This window comes from Macrobrachium rosenbergii, chromosome 37 (genome assembly GCF_040412425.1).
Source record: "Macrobrachium rosenbergii isolate ZJJX-2024 chromosome 37, ASM4041242v1, whole genome shotgun sequence".
NCBI lineage: Eukaryota > Metazoa > Arthropoda > Malacostraca > Decapoda > Palaemonidae > Macrobrachium > Macrobrachium rosenbergii.
In genome coordinates this window covers 12,054,566-12,073,121 of record NC_089777.1, presented here as the reverse complement: position 1 = coordinate 12,073,121, position 18,556 = coordinate 12,054,566, and the positions used below count along the sequence as shown (strand labels likewise).

Here is an 18,556-nt window from a genome sequence, read left to right as displayed (position 1 = left end):
CTGTACACATTACTTAAGGGTCTTTGCAGCGTCCCTTCGGTCCCTAGCTGCAACCCCTTTCAGTCCTTTTACTGTACCTCCCGTTTATATTCTCTTTCCTCCATCTGACTTTTCCACCCTCTCTAACAATTGATTCCTAGTGCAACTGCGATGTTTTCCTCCTGTTACACCTTTCAGACTTTCTACCCTGTCAATTTCTCTTTCAGCGCTGAATGATCTCACAGGTCCCAGCGCTTGGCCTTTGGCCTAAATTCTATCTTCTATTTTATTCTATTCTAACTTTATACATCTTCGTCCTTAAGCCACGGAAACTGCCATCAAAACAATTCTTGTTCTGACAGTTCCTGATTGTTTTCTGCAGAACTTTCAATCAACTTCAGCTTTCTCCTCCTCGAAAATGACCACCGGCTTAAAATTATGGTGTAGGATCTGGTTGGCTTTCTCATTCGATTTTTTTTTTTTTTTCTCTCTCTCTCTCTCTCTCTCTCTCTCTCTCTCTCTCTCTCTCTCTCTCTCTCTCTCTCTCTCTCTGAGACTTGGGGCATAGAAATTTTACTAACAATATATATGTAGGCTCGATGGTCTTAATCAAAAGTTTCTGACAGTTATTATTATTATTATTATTATTATTATTTTTATTATTATTATTATTATTATTATTATTATTATTGTTATTATTATTATTATTATTGTAGTTGTTGTTGTTGTTGTAATTGTTTTTAATGTTGTGTAAATGCCAAATCTTGGTTTTACACTCGGTGATAATACGTATAGTAAATTTTAGCAAAACTCAAAAGTGAAAATTCATTAGGCATTGCAGGAATTCATCAACTGAGAAAGTCATGTCCAATGTAATATGTATACAGTACTTACATTGAAGCTATTACTCCAGCTGTATAATTATCAAATTACTGTTAATACCAACTGAATACTGTGAGATTAAGGATGACGCTTTTGAAAAATTAATAAGTAAAACTGCGGTTTACTTAACATATACATACATACATACATACATACATACATACATACATACATACATACATACATACATACATACATATACAGCAGCGCGAGAGAAAGAAAAATATAATCTTACCTCTTGGACAAGAGAGAGAGAGAGAGAGAGAGAGAGAGAGAGAGAGAGAGAGAGAGAGTTTGTGTGTGTGGGCGTGTGTATATGAGAGAGAAAGAGAGTGTGTGCGTATGTGTGTTTGAGAGAGAGAGAGAGAGAGAGAGAGAGAGAGAGAGAGAGAGAGAAACAACACACTTAACAGAGGGGAAATGCTTTCTAAAGAAGGGTTAAAGAGGAAATGGACTTGACTGAAATATTCTTGGAACCTGGTGGCGGCAGCAGACGAGCCTTACCTGAAAACATTAGGCAGGCAAATTACGGCGCCGTCTGCATGGTAGTTTAAGTACCAAGTCTTTTGGTAATTGCCTAGTAAATACTGCAATGCAGTAATGAAGGAGCCACGGCGGCTCTTTTGTCGATATTCAGAGCTTTGTGCTATAGTGGGGTCTGTGATCTAGTGCCGTAGTTGCTAGCTACTCGTAGTGGGTGTGTTATGGCAAACTTTGGTACTAGCGAATAGACGTAAACACCGTGACTTTTGTAAATATAAAACTTAGATTGCGCTGAACGTGATTTTGATTAAACCTATCACATCCTAACCTTAGTTACTCATTTGCCATAACCTAACCTACATGATTATATTTGCCCTAACTTATCACTTCAACCTTAACCTAATACGGGCTAGACCTATGCATCATATTAACCGTATCCCATTATAATCTAATCATATAGCTCTAGCATATGTGTATATATATATATATATATATTTCAGAAAATATGGCTGCTACAAGTTTTAAAGGACACATATGTAACGAGGACAGAATTAACACCTTTTTGAAGGTTGTAACGTGCTCCAACGATCTTTATTCATGAAACGGAAGCGTATGAACGTTCGCTCATGGCAAACATCTATTTTTCTCTCTTTCTCTCTCTCTCTCTCTCTCTCTCTCTCTCTCTCTCTCTCTCTCACCGTGTATCACCTCTCTCTCTCTCTCTCTGTGTATCGCCTCTCTCTCTCTCTCTCATCGTTTTCCAGTTCACCCACCCGAATCTCACTCATTCTCACCAAATCAATTAAATGGACCATTTAAAGAAACGCAATAGTTTCTACAAAAATAGGTTTATTATTCAAATAACCCAACAAGAAACGAATAAAACAAAGCAAAGATTAAAATGCATAATAAATGAATTATCGAGTTAGATAACTAAACTCTGAACTGTAAAACACTTCTGATTAACGAAGTCTTATGGCTAATAGCCTGAAAATATCCAAACTCACACATACTCCCCAAATCAATAATTAGTCATGTCAAAACCAGTCTACCACATGTTATTCGAAACAGATTGTCCACCGACATCTGTCCACAGACATCTGTCGGAAGAATCAAACATGATAGAAAACTCCCAAAAATATATGAAATGCAAAACACAATAATGGAAAGTGTAAAATGCATAGCCAAGATATGGCAAACGTAACATGACAAAACAATAATATAAAAGAGGTATGAATATTCATATTAAATCTCCCACACCAGTTCAAAAGTTCATAATGATTAGAAAATCATGGTAAAAAATCACAAGTTCAATTTTCTCCCATAAAAACAGAGATTTCAAAGTCTACCTTATCTGCCGTTCAAAGCCTGGATCCTCTCCAAAGCTACGTCTAGACAACTGCAGTTCTATCACGTTAATGAACGATCAAACTCACTTTTAGGGCAGATTTTGGCACAATCTAGATCAAATTAACGCACGTACTCACGAATATACATAACACTTCGGAAGATCACCTGACCGGCAATATTGCTGAGGAATCAAACTATTTGTTGAACACTTCGAACCTACTTCCATCTGACTCCATAAATTCTTTCATCACATCTTAAAGCATTGAAGCTATGAAATGCATATATGTATTTCAGAAAATATGGCTGCTACAAGTTTTAAAGGACACATATATGCATTTCATAGCTTCAATGCTTTAAGATGTGATGAAAGAATTTATGGAGTCAGATGGAATAGGTCGAGAGACTCGACTCTTCCATCTGACTCCATAAATTCTTTCATCACATCTTAAAGCATTGAAGCTATGAAATGCATATATGTGTCCTTTAAAACTTGTAGCAGCCATATTTTCTGAAATAGATATATGCATTTCATAGCTTCAATGCTTTAAGATGTGATGAAAGAATTTATGGAGTCAGATGGATATATATATATATATATATATATATATATATATATATGTGTGTGTGTGTGTGTGTGTGTGTGTGTAGATAGACAGATAGATAGATAGATAGATAAGGAGATAAATAGATATTTATATATATACATATATGTATGTGTATGTATTTATGTATATGGTATTTGTGTTTAAGAATGACATTTCAAGCTATATTGTTTATAAGGGATTTATATTATTTTTCATCTCAGTTACTTTTTATTTTTCTGTAAAAGAAAACTATTGTTACGGCTTTGTCTGTCCGTCCGCACTTTTTCTGTCGGCCCTCAGATCTTAAAAACTATTGAGGCTAGAGGGCTGCAAATTGGTATTTTGATCATCAACCCTCCAATCATCAAACATAGCAAATTGCAGCCCTCTAGCGTTAGTAGTTTTTATTTTATTTAAGATTACAGGTAGCCATAATCGTGCATCTGTCAACGATATAGGAAAGGCCACCAACTGCCCGTGGTTAAAGATTCATGGGCAGCGGCCCATACAGCATTATGCCGAGACCACCGAAAGATAGATCTGTTTTCGGTGGCCTTGATTATACGACGTACATAAAACTCGATTGCGCCGAAGAAAATCCGGCGCATTTTTTACTTATATTTTATTACAATGTAAAATCGAAATATGAAAAGGAAACACGACCGTTACTAAACTCTTGGAAGCCTCGCGCGTAAATCCAGCGAAACGAAACTGCTTAAGAAAACTCAGTCTCTTTCAATATTTTTCACCCTGAGTCATTTCCTGTTCCCAGGCCACAGGGAAAAAGACTCAGAAAAAAAAGAGAGATAGAAGCCACTGTTTTACATTCTTTGGTGCTCATCCAGAGTCAAATGAAATCACGTCGGTATTTTCATGTTTTGTAATCCGCTTACTTATATTTTTATTTATTCATTAATTTGTTAGAAGCCACTGTTTTACATTCTTTGGTGCTCATCCAGAGTCAAATGAAATCACGTCGGTATTTTCATGTTTTGTAATCCGCTTACTTATATTTTTATTTATTCATTAATTTGTTAATTTGTCTGTTTTTTTTTTTTTTTTAATAACTGATCTCCTCTTTCTGTTTCCCCATACCTTCTGTTACTTCCTCCTAATGAGCACCATATTCTTTGAAAACTTGAATTTCATGTCAGTGGCCACTGTGGTGGGCTTGTTCCATATGAATAGGGTTCATCTTCTGAATAATAATAATAATAATAATAATAATAATAATAATAATAATAATAATAATAATAATAATTCTGTTCCTGGATGAAGAGAGAAGAACAGGTAGAGGCGTCTCGTAACAAATCTTTAATTTCATATGTCGAAGGATCTTTCCATTTATACTCAGGTCTCTTTCTTACATCATGTACTTGTCTGTTTCATGTTCAATCATTTTTCCTCACTCCATGAAATTAAGTTCATCTACAGAGTAATAAGCCTAATGCAATGCAACGTTTTGTAACGAAGCGTTACTTTGCATACAGATATATGTTAGTATCTAACAGTCTATTTTTCATACGAGTCAGTCTGGTGTTATAACTTACACGTCGTCTTGCACTATTCAAGATGGTAAAATAGCATAACAGGAACTCTAAGTAACATACAATCACCCTACGACCATAACATGACTCTTAGAAGACGCCCGGAGAAGAACGTATTTAAATCCGCGTCATGTAATCGATACCCGTCACACAATGGCTCTGCATGACTCAGCTGTTTAACGTACGTGATTGTCCTGAAGACTCCCACTCTCTTCCTAATAAATGGTTAGAGCCGCGCTAAGGATGCATCGCAATGTCGTTTGTTTGATGACTCCAATGCCTTTAGAAATTATGGATGGCTGGTACACTTCTTATTTTGGCTTCTTTATGAGATATTCTCATTGAGAATCTTTTAAAAAGAAATATATGAATTTATGATGTTTCTGAATTACTCTGTTCGTGCATAATATAGACGTCTGAAATTCTATGCGACTTATAACTCGAACTTGTAAGTGGCTCCTCTCTCTCTCTCTCTCTCTCTCTCTCTCTCTCTCTATATATATATATATATATATATATATATATATATATATATATATATATATATATATATATATATATATATATATATATTACACACATAATGGTATTAGCCTTCCGGTTCTTTGCAGGACTGTTGCCAGCTCCTTGTTTATATATATATATATACAGTATATATATATATATATATATATATATATATATATATATATATATATATATTAATGTATATATATATATATATACAAACTAGACAAAGTACCAGATCAGTGCTTTTGTATATACAAGCAAAGGCCTGATGGAAACGAATATAACGGAACTTAGGTCTAAAGAACGTTGGGGATTCGAATTCCGGTCTTCCAGCTAGTGAGGCGAGCGTTAAAATCACGACCTCTTTTCTTTATGTCTTGGTTAAAAACCATGAAAATACGAGATCTCAAAACAAAACAACGATAAAACAAAAGATTGCTGAAAAGCGCTCGTCTCGTTTCCCCCTGTCGCCAGAGCGTGACGACGACACCTGCATTCCTTCAGGCTTTCGTCGTTGTATAGCTTTTGAAGAAATAATAATAATAATAATAATAATAATAATAATAATAATAATAATAATAATAATTGCTATTATCGTTGTTGATATTTTTATTATTATTTCCGCCAAGGAACTTACTACAAGTCATGCAGATCAGCACCTCGCGATTTCACGTTCCATGGGGAAAGCAGAACCGAGAGAGAGAGAGAGAGAGAGAGAGAGAGAGAGAGAGAGAGAGAGAGAGAGAGAGAGAGAGAGAGAGAGAGAAACTTTAAAAAGCTGAACCTTCCAAATCCACCTGCTGATGGTGCTGGCGGCGAAGAGACCTTGACCGCGGTGAAGATTTATGGTTCACCGAATCTCTCTCTCTCTCTCTCTCTAGTCTAATGTCTTTAACCCGATCCCCTTAAGAGCAAAATCCGACCGCAATAAACGGAACGGTTCAGCCATGACGTCTTGATCGTGCCCTTTGTCGGAAGTCTGACTTTTCGCGGAGGGCAGGGCCAATAAACCGATGAAAAGTTTATTGTTGTTTCGTCGTTGTGCGTCAAAGGCTTCTTCTTCTTCTGTTACGTTAGACAGTGTTTGCGTTATCTGCCTTATTTTTTAATTAATATACCGCAGAATTTAGATTTTCGAAATTTTATACTCGGTATCATGAATATCACCATTGTTATTAGAAACTGCTGATTAGAAATTGCAAATATTCATAAACCTTCGATATGGAAGACCGCTGACATTTCTGCTTGATTTTATGCCTGAGGGGTTACGGCGTAGCGCTAGACCCATGCTGGCATGAGATCGGTGTAATCCAGCTGGAATTTGGTATCTTCATAAAATAATGCCTTTAGCAGATAAGTATGATTTCATTTATAAAAAACAGAATGTTCAAAACAAGATTTATATTGTTGGAAGCACTTGGGATAGGTGTCATTTATTTTTTACTTCAAAATATGTTCGTCCTGTTTTTATAATTACTAACTTTATGTAAATAGATTATGATGTATATACAATATTATAATTTGTAAGAATTGTAAATGCGTATTTTCTGAGTAAAAGAAAAGAAAAACTACAACGAATTAAAATCATATTTAGGAATTATTGACAATTGTTGTGGGCACATGTCGATCTTATTTGAAATCAAACCAAACATTATCACTGTAGAAATCTCGATAAATTCGTTCACATGAACGAATTTGCAGGCATATTTACCCTAGCAAAAGGTATATTTATTCTGAAGAATAGGGGACTGCCTGTACGAATTTTATATAAACACTACATCAACATATACTCTATACAGCCTGAAGTTGAAATTGATACCAAAGTTATTTTAACACTCCTAAACGATTAACACAAATAAAACCGTCTTACTGTATTTTCACCATTTCATCTGGAATATTTATTTGTATATTACCATGACCTGAAAAAGCTTGTTACTATGTTTGTCATAATTTTTATTATTTTTCTGTACAAGAAAACTATTGTGACGGCTTTTTCTGTCCGTCCGCACTTTTTCTGTCCGCCCTCAGATCTTAAAAAATACTGAGGCTAGAGGGCTGCAAATTGGTATGTTGATCATCCACCATCCAGTCATCAAACATACTAAATTGCAGCCATCTAGACTAAGTAGTTTTATTTAATTTAAGGTTAAAGTTAGCCATAATCGTGTGTCTGGCAATGATATAGGACAGATCACCACCGGTCCGTGTTTAAAGTTTCATGGGCCGCGGCTCTTACAGCATTATACCGATACCACCGAAAGATAGATTTATTTTCGGTGGCCTTGATTATACGCTGTACAGAGAACTCGATTGCGCCGAAGAAACTTCGGCGCATTTTTTATTTGTATTATTACGATTACGAGTAGTGTGGCTACAGTTTTATATTTTTGTCTCCGTCATTTTTTTTTTAACCAGTGTTTCTGTATTCCTATCAGGTGAATTAAAGCTCTTTGTTATCTTTCTTTTGGGATGAGGTCGGTAGATAAATGCCCATTTCTACTCCAGCTTCGACCCACAACAGTCAACTGACCACCAAGTACCTAATGCACCGCTTATGTCTACAAAGTAACAACGCATTTTGGAGGAAATTGGCCCAGTCAACTTTCTTCCTTAGGACTGAACTTGGGTCTCTTGCTGTTTGAGGCGGGGTTGGAACCAAGGAGGTCCATTATTATTATTATTATTATTATTATTATTATTATTATTATTATTATTATTATTATTATTATTATAATTTCGGAAGAAGACCCTCTTTCCAGCAAACTTCACTGAACGGTATGGCCGTCTGGATACCGTTTAGTTTGTATTGTAGTTTCTCATCTCTCAAATTAGTTTCTTTGTAACAGCAGGTAAATCATACAGGTGTCCAAAGTTCATTATTATTATTATTATTATTATTATTATTATTATTATTATTATAAAAACGTAGATAAACAAGAGCAGCTTAATGCCTTCCAGACCTAGGCCTAGGCAGGTCCATCTGAGGCCACCGAGATTAAAATAGCTTTCTATGGGATTAAGAATGAAGACGCTCTTATGTTCATCTTCCTCTTCACGTTTGCTGGAGGGCAGACACTGGGTCTCTTAAATTAAAAAAGAAATGAGCATAGGGTTAATAATGACATACAATCATTACTTTCCGGTGAAAGATTGGTCGATTTTTTATTTTTCAGATGTCACCCCCTGCCTATTTTTTTGACAGTTATCACTGGTCTTTGTTCTACATATCTGGGGTTGCATTCCAACAGTTTCTGTGGATATCTGTGGCGACTGATTGATTGACTTGTTCATGCAACCTGTCGTTGCAGTTACTGTAAATGTGGAACAAGAGTTAACCGGTCTGATCTACCATCAAACCTTTCGCTTCTCGAATGCAGAGTTCTTTTTTTTCTGATTCCAGAATTATTCAACCTGCATGTATACAGGAGATAGGTGTGTCTTCGCCTTTGAATGGAATCATATTTACACTCTTTCTTTTATCTATAAAATATTTTTTATAAATCATACGCGATTGTAGTTGCCTGTGTCGGTATTGATGACCATTGGTGTTGTAACGGCAGTTAGTCCTATTGATGGGAATTAAGAGTTTTCTGTATTCCTTAAACGTAACGTCAAATATAAATGTACTATCGTACATAAGAAACTCCGTCGATTGTGACATCGAGAGAGAGAGAGAGAGAGAGAGAGAGAGAGAGAGAGAGAGAGAGAGAGAGAGAGAGAGAGAATTTTTATTAGTGAAAAAGTTCCATACTCTCCAGAGCGAGGCATTACCTCCTCGAGTCCATCCCCTGGGCTCACCCGGCCATTATTTGTAATGGTTATTGAACGCAATGATGTCTCCTCTGACTGCATTTGGTTACAGAGTGTCAGATCGAGAGAGAGAGAGAGAGAGAGAGAGAGAGAGAGAGAATGGTACTGTCATATCTCGTAGCTATAATGAATTAAAAGCTTTCATCAACCACCTCAATCTTAGAGAGAGAGAGAAGAGAGAGAGAGAGATAAAATGGCACTAGCATATCTCGTAGGTATAATGAATCAAAAGCTTTCATCAACCATCTCAATCTTTGGTTAACAGTTCCTCAATGGAGGGGTAGGTAGAGCTCTTGGCTAGCACGCTGTTGGCCCAGCGTTCGACTCTCCGACCGGCCAATGAAGAATTAGAGGAATTTATCTCTGGTGATCTCGTCATAATGTGGTTCGGATTCCACAATAAGCTGTAGGTTCCGTTGCTAGGTAACCAGTTGGTTCTTAGCCACGTAAAATGAGTCTAATCCTTCGGGCCAGCCCTAGGAGAGCTGTTAATCAGCTCAGTGGTCTGGTTAAACTAAGGTATACTTTGGTTGTAACAACTCGTTTCTGCTCAGCTAAGAGACGGGATGCCTTTGTTCCTCTATTTTGTACGAATACATTCCAGATTTGAGTACTTGGCGAGAACGGACAATGGGTATGGACCATTAAAACACGTACGACTGTTAAGCAGTGAATTATGTACCTGGTGGTTAATTCACTGCGGCGGGTCGCAAGCAGGGTGACAGAAGGCGTGGCTTTGCAGTCTCATCCAAAAGAGACTTGTTGAGAACAGAAAGTCAGTCTCCCACATTCTGGAGTTACTATGTGGGATATGCATATGGTAAAAATGCTACTGGTCTTACCCTTTTAGCTATTGAAATGTCCTCTCATAACAAGAATACTTCAAATGTAAGACAGAAAATAGTAATGAAAATTATTTAAGAAAAAAATCTTTTGCCTCAGAAAATGGCGAGAGAATGTCGAAAGTTCGACTGAACTTCATGTTATTTTGATTTATCTCTTTCCTCTGGTACAAATGCGTTTCCCCCTGGGTTTATTCTCTCCCACTGAAAGCATAAGCAAATTCATTCGTTTAAAATCTGTAAATGGTGAGGTAAAATTTTTGCCATAAAAATGGCAAAAATATTGGATATATTACCAACAAATAAATGGCCTCTTCCACGTCTGCTTCTCGGCCTAAGTCTAGACTCTAGAGCCTTTTAAGTCAGTGTCAGAGCCCCATAAATAAACAACCATTTTAAATAAAAATCTAGGCCAATGCTTCATAGTACATTAGCAACAAATCAAGCCTGTAACTTCTAGACTGGACTCCGTAGAAGGATCGTCTTTTTTTATCTTGTTTGAAAGTCAGTTCCGTGACATCGGTGATTTCGAGCTAAGCTGCTTCTTGGATCCAATTTCGATGGGTCATGCAACCACCATCCCGACGGACATGAAACTTGTAATCATTTACCCCCAACAACAATAGAGATGCATTTGACCTCGTTCGTAAATGACCAGTTAGTCTCACGGCAGTTTACAGTGAGAACCGGTCATCAGTTTGACCTTATTCTCTTGCAATTTCAGAAAAAATGGATTTCATTTATATATTTGTCCACAGAAATAATCAAATCTTTCTGTTCGTCACGACGGTACCATTCGCCAGAATCCTCATCATTTGCGAAAGTAACATCGTATTTCTCCAAAGTCAGTTCCGAGGATTTATTTTCAAACGTCCGTTGCGTGATACGAAAACAAATCATAAACAAACACGTTTTTGCACGCAGGTTACGACACGAAATCGTAAGCTACAGGGAACCGTGCCAAATACGATTGACTGATCGTAAGCTACAAGGTCTAGAGCTATCTGACGCGACAGCTACGTAACAAATATGTCGTGTTGAGGCTGGAGTAAGTCGAGCTTTGTGTCTCTTCAGTGTAACCAGTGCACCAACGACACGACACTCGAAAATTCATCGTGAAAAGTGTTTGTATGAAAACCCTGATAATAACGCCAACAACAATGCCCTTGTTTATCACTTACGTGAGAGAAATAAAAACAATCGGGGTAAGCCAGTAAGGAGAGTTTATATAAAGGGACGATATTGATTACGTTCTTTTAGGAAAAATGAGTTGGGGGGGCGGGCGGGAAATCATATGATTTCTGAGGTATTCATTCAGGCGCAGTACGTCAAATTCTCTACCGATCTGTGAGGGGAAAATAAGAAAAACAAGAAGTAGCCTTTGTAATTCGAGCGAGTGTTGGGCAGCAGCTGCGAAAAAGGCAGAAGTATCGGGAATATCTGGTCTGGTGAGTGGATGGAGGAGAGGAGGAGAGGAGGTGGGGGTTGATGGGGAGGGTGGGTGGGATCTGAGGCGAGACACAGCTGCTTGTCTGCCTTCCTCTCCGTGACTGTCCACCAAAGGAGCCCACTACACCAGTGGCCGGCACCCCCACATCCTGTCACACTCTCACGTCCTCATACATGCAAATAAACACGATCTCTTTTTATATGTATGAAAAAAAAAATGTGCCATGGCTCGGAAAAAGAAAAATAGAAAGGGCGAGAAGAGAGGAAGAGACGTGGTCAAGGGTGAAGGGAGGGAGGGTAAAGAATTTGCCTACCTCCCCCAAGTCTCCCCCACCTCCCGCCCCCAACTTTCCTTCGAACTTCTCTCAAGAGGAAGGAGCGATACCGGCTTCTTCATCTCGGCTGAGAGAGAAGCTTCCTAGGAACGTGGGGATGAATTAAACGCAAGAAAAATCGAGAATTCGCTCTGATGTTAAGTTAACAGTACAAAATGAGAGATTTTCTTATGTGATTGCTTTCGAAAAATGCGATGAATCTCACTTCCTCTTGGACTATTAACGTGAATTATTTATTATGCACGTACGTCGTTAGTCCCAACTTAATATTTTACCCACGTTCCTCATTGTAAGTATCAGAAAGTTTCCTTAATTTCCATAAAATAATGGAGTATATTTTTCGAGGTGCAAGTGACAAAAATGATCATTAAATTACGTCGTTCGACTTACCAGTTGTCTCAATATACTGTCAACGATAGTAGTAACGTTTCTGTTATAGTCTCAAAAGCAACAAAATACGTTGACTTCTGATCCGCAATTCTGATCCCAACAAAAGGGCAGATTTTAAACTCAGCCAAAATTCATATCATATCGACGAATCTTAAGTGTCTCAAGCTGACGAGGCTAATTTTGTATGACAATGGCTTGAAGAATACTTAAACAGCTCTACTGAAGGGCGGTGAAATTAATTCACGGTTATCAGAGTGAAACGGTGCGATGAACTAGAAAAGGAAAGGAAATTTGGATCAATAATCAAGTTGCTTAAGAGACAATCTGCCTGATGACACAGGCAGTGTCTCGTCACGCGACGAAAATAGAAGAAAATGACTTCACAAGACGACCCGAGAGCAATCTGTAGGAAATTGCATTTGCCATGAAGGCGATTGTTAATAATTGCAGCAAGAATGATTTTAATGGTTCTGTCATTGTAAAGCGTGTCAACAGAGATTAATCCCAAGATGAAGAACGTGATTGAAAGTGTATGTATTGATGTTCAAACCCAGTTTCTTCTGTATCTGTACATTTTATCCATTTCTGTTTAAGAAATTTGCTTGTTGAAAAAATTTACACAAACCATCATTATTCCATTATCCTTTGAATCTGCCGAAATAAGGCTATTTTATATTTTTAAGGCTTTTGCTTCAACAAAACATTTTCTAAGTGTGTTTTTTGTTTAGTTTTTTCAAGGCCAATGCTAACATCTTTTTGATATAGGTATGAACTTTTGTACTAGTTCAAAATCATTATGCTGCATCTATGACCCTGTTACCCATAAAGCATTTCACATTGATTTTTTTTTTACTGTGTTGTAACCGTTAGCTTTATAAGGTTTTTATATTCTTAGTATTTTAATGCTGAGGTGGTTAGTAATAAGATTTTTTTTTATGTCTAATGCAAAGAAGTCACATTAAGTGAACACATGAATGGCTCTATTGGACTATATTATCTACTGCTTTAACTCTCAAATCCTTGGGGCAAGCGTTGTGCCTAAAAAATGTCTCGGTGGCTTCGTTAAACAACAACAACAATAATAATAATAATAATAATAATAATAATAATAATAATAATAATAATAATAATAATAATAATAATAATAATGCTTTTGGCTTAAAATTTCCTTCTGCTACCTAATTCATCCTAAACACGACGGCAAAACCAAAATTACCCATAAATTTGACCATGTTCCGTTTAGTATTGGTCAATATGTATGTATGTATGTATATAAATACATACATGTATATATATGTATGTATCTATATATAAAATGTGTGTGTGCCTGTAATTATCAGGAGCTGGAGAGACGCAAGGTAAAAGAGAAATTTTGTTTTGGATATCCAACATACCTTGCAGCTTTTTCTCAGCCAAATAAAAAATTTAAAATTGTTGCCGCAGCAAAACTTTATTTTTTCACTTTTCCATTTTCTTTTTACCGTGTGTCCCGTTGCTATTTCCCCCCCACAAATATCACACCAAAGGGAACAGAAAAACTGTATTCTAAAAGATCACGTGAGGTGACCTTTTGGTGAACTTTCAGAGTTTCTGGAGCAATGGATGCATATACAAACAGAGAGAGAGAGAGAGAGAGAGAGAGTTGGCCATAAGTGACCCCATGTTCTGGGTTATTTTTATTATAATCTTGATGCATTATTCTATTAGCTTCTGTGAAAATATTGATCTCATGAGCAGTAGGTTGGAAAATAATAATACAAGAAATTTTGCTGCCTTAATAAATAAAAATAAATTGTTTAGAGAGCTTTCGATGGCTTACTCAGCTACCATTATCAAATTTGTTCGTATATATAATAATAATAATAATAATAATAATAATAATAATAATAATAATAATAATAATAATAATAATAATAATAAATGAAAGTTCGGAACGAAAATTGCAACCCAATTTTACAATTTCCATCAAGTTTTTCTTTCATTTACTCATCGTTAAATTTAGGCACTATATTAAAAAAAAAAAAGTACATTATACAACCACTGATCAAAAGAACCATATAACGGAAACACGATGCTCATATTTGCTATGGGGATCAATAGTCAATGAATCCTGGTTTTGTATTTAACTGTTGGAAGGTCTGCATTTTGTAGGCCAAAATTTCGATAGCATACTTAATGTGTGTACTGTAAGCTTTTAATCATTTTAAAATGGAATTAATTGCATGATTGCTTCAAATTCACCAGCTGTAATTTCTGTATTCGTCTTTAAGAATGTTCAGTATTAGCGGTTTTCATTTTTAAGACAATTATAAGGTTCAAAATTACATAATGAAGAGTTGGATGCATAGTAAACAAAAATAGGGTGTTAATGTTCATGAAATCGATCTTTAAGACAGTCACTACTAAGTCGAAAGGAAAATGTGATATGAGCTTTAAAATTTTACACACACACACACACACACACATATATATATATATATATATATATATATATATATATAGAGAGAGAGAGAGAGAGAGAGAGAGAGAGAGAGAGAGAGAGAGAGAGAGAGGTGGGGTGAATGGGTACTGAAGTATCTAGCGACTAAACGTTACCTTATACTCCCCTTCATTCATAATGCCGTAGTATTGCTATCAATGAACCGAGTCTTTCAAAAGGCTGCCTTTTCAATGCACTGATTACTTCTAAGGTGTTCCATTTCCTTGTGCGGACTCTAGAGGCAGTCCTACAGAATTATTCATATTATTTTTTTTTGTCTGCGCCATTTATATTGTTTTCTGATTAGCTTTACGACCATCTTCACAAAAGAGTGTTGAATCACCTGCGCATATTAAGCAAGGTGATTGGCAGTAAAAATAAAAAAAAAAATTACGACCGACTGCCAATTTGTTCTTTTTAATCATAACAGGACCCTTAAAGTAAGGTATATGAGTGTTCAGTGTCACTTTCTTTTTTAAAATTGTTAGAATAAACAAACAAAGCAGAAATAAAAACACAAACAGACTTGATAATGTCTTGAATTTGCGTGATGCAATCAAAACTTAATGGAAGTCCTTGATGATGGTAACCGAATCCAATACGGTTTATCGCAGTGAAACCTGAAAATAACTGAGAGACGCCTAATATAAACCCAAGAACTGTTATTCATCTTGTAAACTATTGTCGATCTTGAAAGGAAAAGAGGCTCCGTTGCAGTATTCTTGTGAAATTTATATAGAGAGAGAGAGAGAGAGAGATTATTTTTAGTTCAGAAATGTCACAATTCGCAACACATCTAAATACGTTCATAAAAAAATTGGGAAATGGATGGAAAAGTGGTACAAGTTATTAAAGTTAAAATTTCAAATGGAAATCTGCCTTTCCGTGCATTCAGAGCATGAATACATTCAAGCAACTGTGAAATGGAATTTAAATTCCCATTGTACTGAATATTGCAGATTATTAAACCCGTATCCTAGGAACTTATACAATTGTAGACGATAATTACTTCCATTAAAACTGTCATAGTTACATTGAAATTTGAAAATAAAAAAAAGCGAAAACGTTAGCAAATACAGTTCAGTATACTTAACAACTTGTTATTCTCAATTTCTAGTATCGTCATAGGAAGTAAGACTAAAAAAACAATCACAGTCCTGAATCCTTAAAATAGACTGAAGCACTGAAAAAACGGTGAGTTAGACATAAATCTAAGCGTGGCTACGTGCACCTAGTCAAGAGTTAGTTTCCATTAACTTTCTCGAATCCATCACCAAAGGTCGGTGACCACTTTCAACACTTGTTCTGAGGCGACCTTTCCGTGTTATAGCGAAACAAGCGTGAACTACATCGTGTAAAAGGGAACATAAAAAAAAAAGATAAGAAGAGCTCGAGCAAAAATAAAACTGAATTTGAGGGCACACATATCCGGCCGGCAATTTAATCTGGTTCCTCTCTGTTTGACGGGAAATGACTTACAACTGCTGTCTGATCACATGACGGAAGAGAAAATGTTTTACAAGGTGAAATAGCGCGCTCGTGCATGAGAGAGAGAGAGAGAGAGAGAGAGAGAGAGAGAGAGAGAGAGAGAGAGAGAGATGGCATACCAGCCTTTGGTGGTATGTGTACTCAGCATAGCAACAAAGCAGGCGCCATTGCCAGGAGTAGTACCAGTTGGAAGAGAATGAATAATCAAGTGGCTAGTCCTTATTAGTTAGTGCTACCTTTGCTAATGGAGATAGCAACCCCTTACCGGCTGACGTCGGGTGATCTCACCCTATAAGGAAACGTAATATCGGACGTGGAAATAGTTATTCGATTGTTAAGGTCGTCTTGTAACTAGTGTCTAGCTCTGGCATACATGGCGAAATCTCGCGGGTTACCAGAGATGTATTATGCCATTGATAATAATATAATTCTTAATATTTTTCATTCGCGAGACTGCAAAATAATACATCAAACACCCACACGAGCCAGGAATGTCATCTCAAAACAACCTCATTATCGTTCATCCGCACACGATACAAGCACATGCGATCCAGGAGGAACATCCGTCTGCTGGGAGGAGCCTGTATCGGCCCACATCTAGGAAACACCCCACCCATGACACCCTACCCTATCCAGACCGCCCACCCACCATCTCACAAAACCCAGAGCACACAACCTTACTTCATGCACATTCGCTCCCTTCCCTAACCAAACTCCCCCAGTCGGCAAAGCGGCCGCCGCCAACCTCCCTTTGTGACCCTTGAGGGAGAGCAGCCGGCGAAATTCTCCCGCTCTCCAACACACACCGTTGCCTCCGCTGCTTATTCACTCCCTCCCTCTCTCTCTCTCTCTCTCTCTCTCTCTCTGGCTGTATCGTATACCTGCCCTGGTGCATCTCACTGCTCGTGTGGGCGGTTAGGTTGGGGAGTTTCTCTTCAGCTTGGAGCGTCAGCAAAGTTATAGTTCGCTAAGCGATATTTAGAAGTGATGTACAGTCAATCACCTTGAGTAAAGCCACGCAAAGTAAATGATGAAATGTCTATGCTCTAGAATCTAAATCACATTGGTCCCATTGTGGGGTGGGGGGGTGGTGTGGTAGAGCCATCAGTGCACCTCACGCGGTGCACTGTAGGCATTGCTTAACGTTCTCTGCAGCATCCCTTCGGCCCCTAGCTGCAACCCCTTTCATTTATATTACTGTACCTCTTTCATATTCCCTTTCTTCCACCTTATTTTCCACCCTCTCCTAACAATTTTTTCATCGTGCGACTGCGAGGTTTTCTTCCTGTTACACCTTTCAAACCTCCTTTACTCTCAATTTTCCTTTCAGCGCTGAATGACCTCATAGGTTCCAGCGCTCGGCATCAGGCCCAAACCTCATATTCCAGTTCTTGAATCACATTGGATGTTTATGCATAACCATTCTAAAGGGCTACCGATGTTTAAGTAGCAGAACTGTTAAGGATTTTCGTCTCCGCAAAAAAGACAGGGGAATTGATTCTAATAATAACTGAAGATTATTGCTTGGTAATTATTAGAAGTTTACAAGAGCTTATTGTGTGCTTAGCTCCGACATTTTATCAATTCATACTGAGAAACCTTAGAAAACCAGTAAGTAGGTCTGATTTCCGGGAGAGAAAGCAACATGGTGTGAACAAGATCTCTATTTAAAGGCAAGTAACAGTTCCAGAGAAAAGTTGCTTTGGCGGCAAGTCGCAAGCATTCCGTATGAATAGTCACTCATTTTATAAAAATAATCAAATATTGCAATGGACGAACTAAATCAAGCTTCCATAGAATAGTATGTATGCATCAATACAATGAGCATAATCATTTTATTTGTTTATACATAGCTTTCATTTGGTTAGTAGAGGACCTTCACTCAGTCCTACTCTTATTATGATAAATTGCGTGAAGGTCAACACTATCCTGTTTACTTCAACACCTTAGTCAGAAGTTTTGGTAGGCTCCCGTGGGCGTCTTGCATGCCTGGCTGTTCTCGTCTGCTGGGTCTTATCAGGATTGGGTCTTACGACCTTTTTGCCCTCTTTGGGATGTTCAGGTGGTTCCCGAAAATATTGTTGGTGTGACAAGGTCAAAGGTCACTAACACCCGATTATTTAATGTTCGAAAAGAGCTGACTTGGCTTTTCTCTTAATTGTGATTATAAGTTCAGCCTAGCTGAGGATGTGGATATAGACAGGAAGAAAGGCAGAGAGAGAGAGAGAGGCGATTTGTCAGTTTTGCCTATCATGGTTCTTTATCCTTTAAGTTTGCTGTAAAGCATATTGTGAATTATTTTGTAATCATCCACACATCTGAGTATTTCTTGTACTTTTAACGTGAAAGTTTTGCAAGACAATCAGTTCACAGCTGGAATTTTATTGCAGATGAATATATACTGTATTTATTAGTAATCTTTAATGCT

At 37.2% G+C, this 18,556-nt stretch overlaps 1 long non-coding RNA gene across 1 annotated transcript in view; it reads left to right on the top strand.

The window, feature by feature from the left end:
* The window catches only part of LOC136825307 (uncharacterized), a 302,288-nt gene that overhangs the window by 60,141 nt on the left and 223,591 nt on the right, over positions 1-18,556 (top strand). The gene's annotated exons all lie outside the window — the stretch shown is intronic.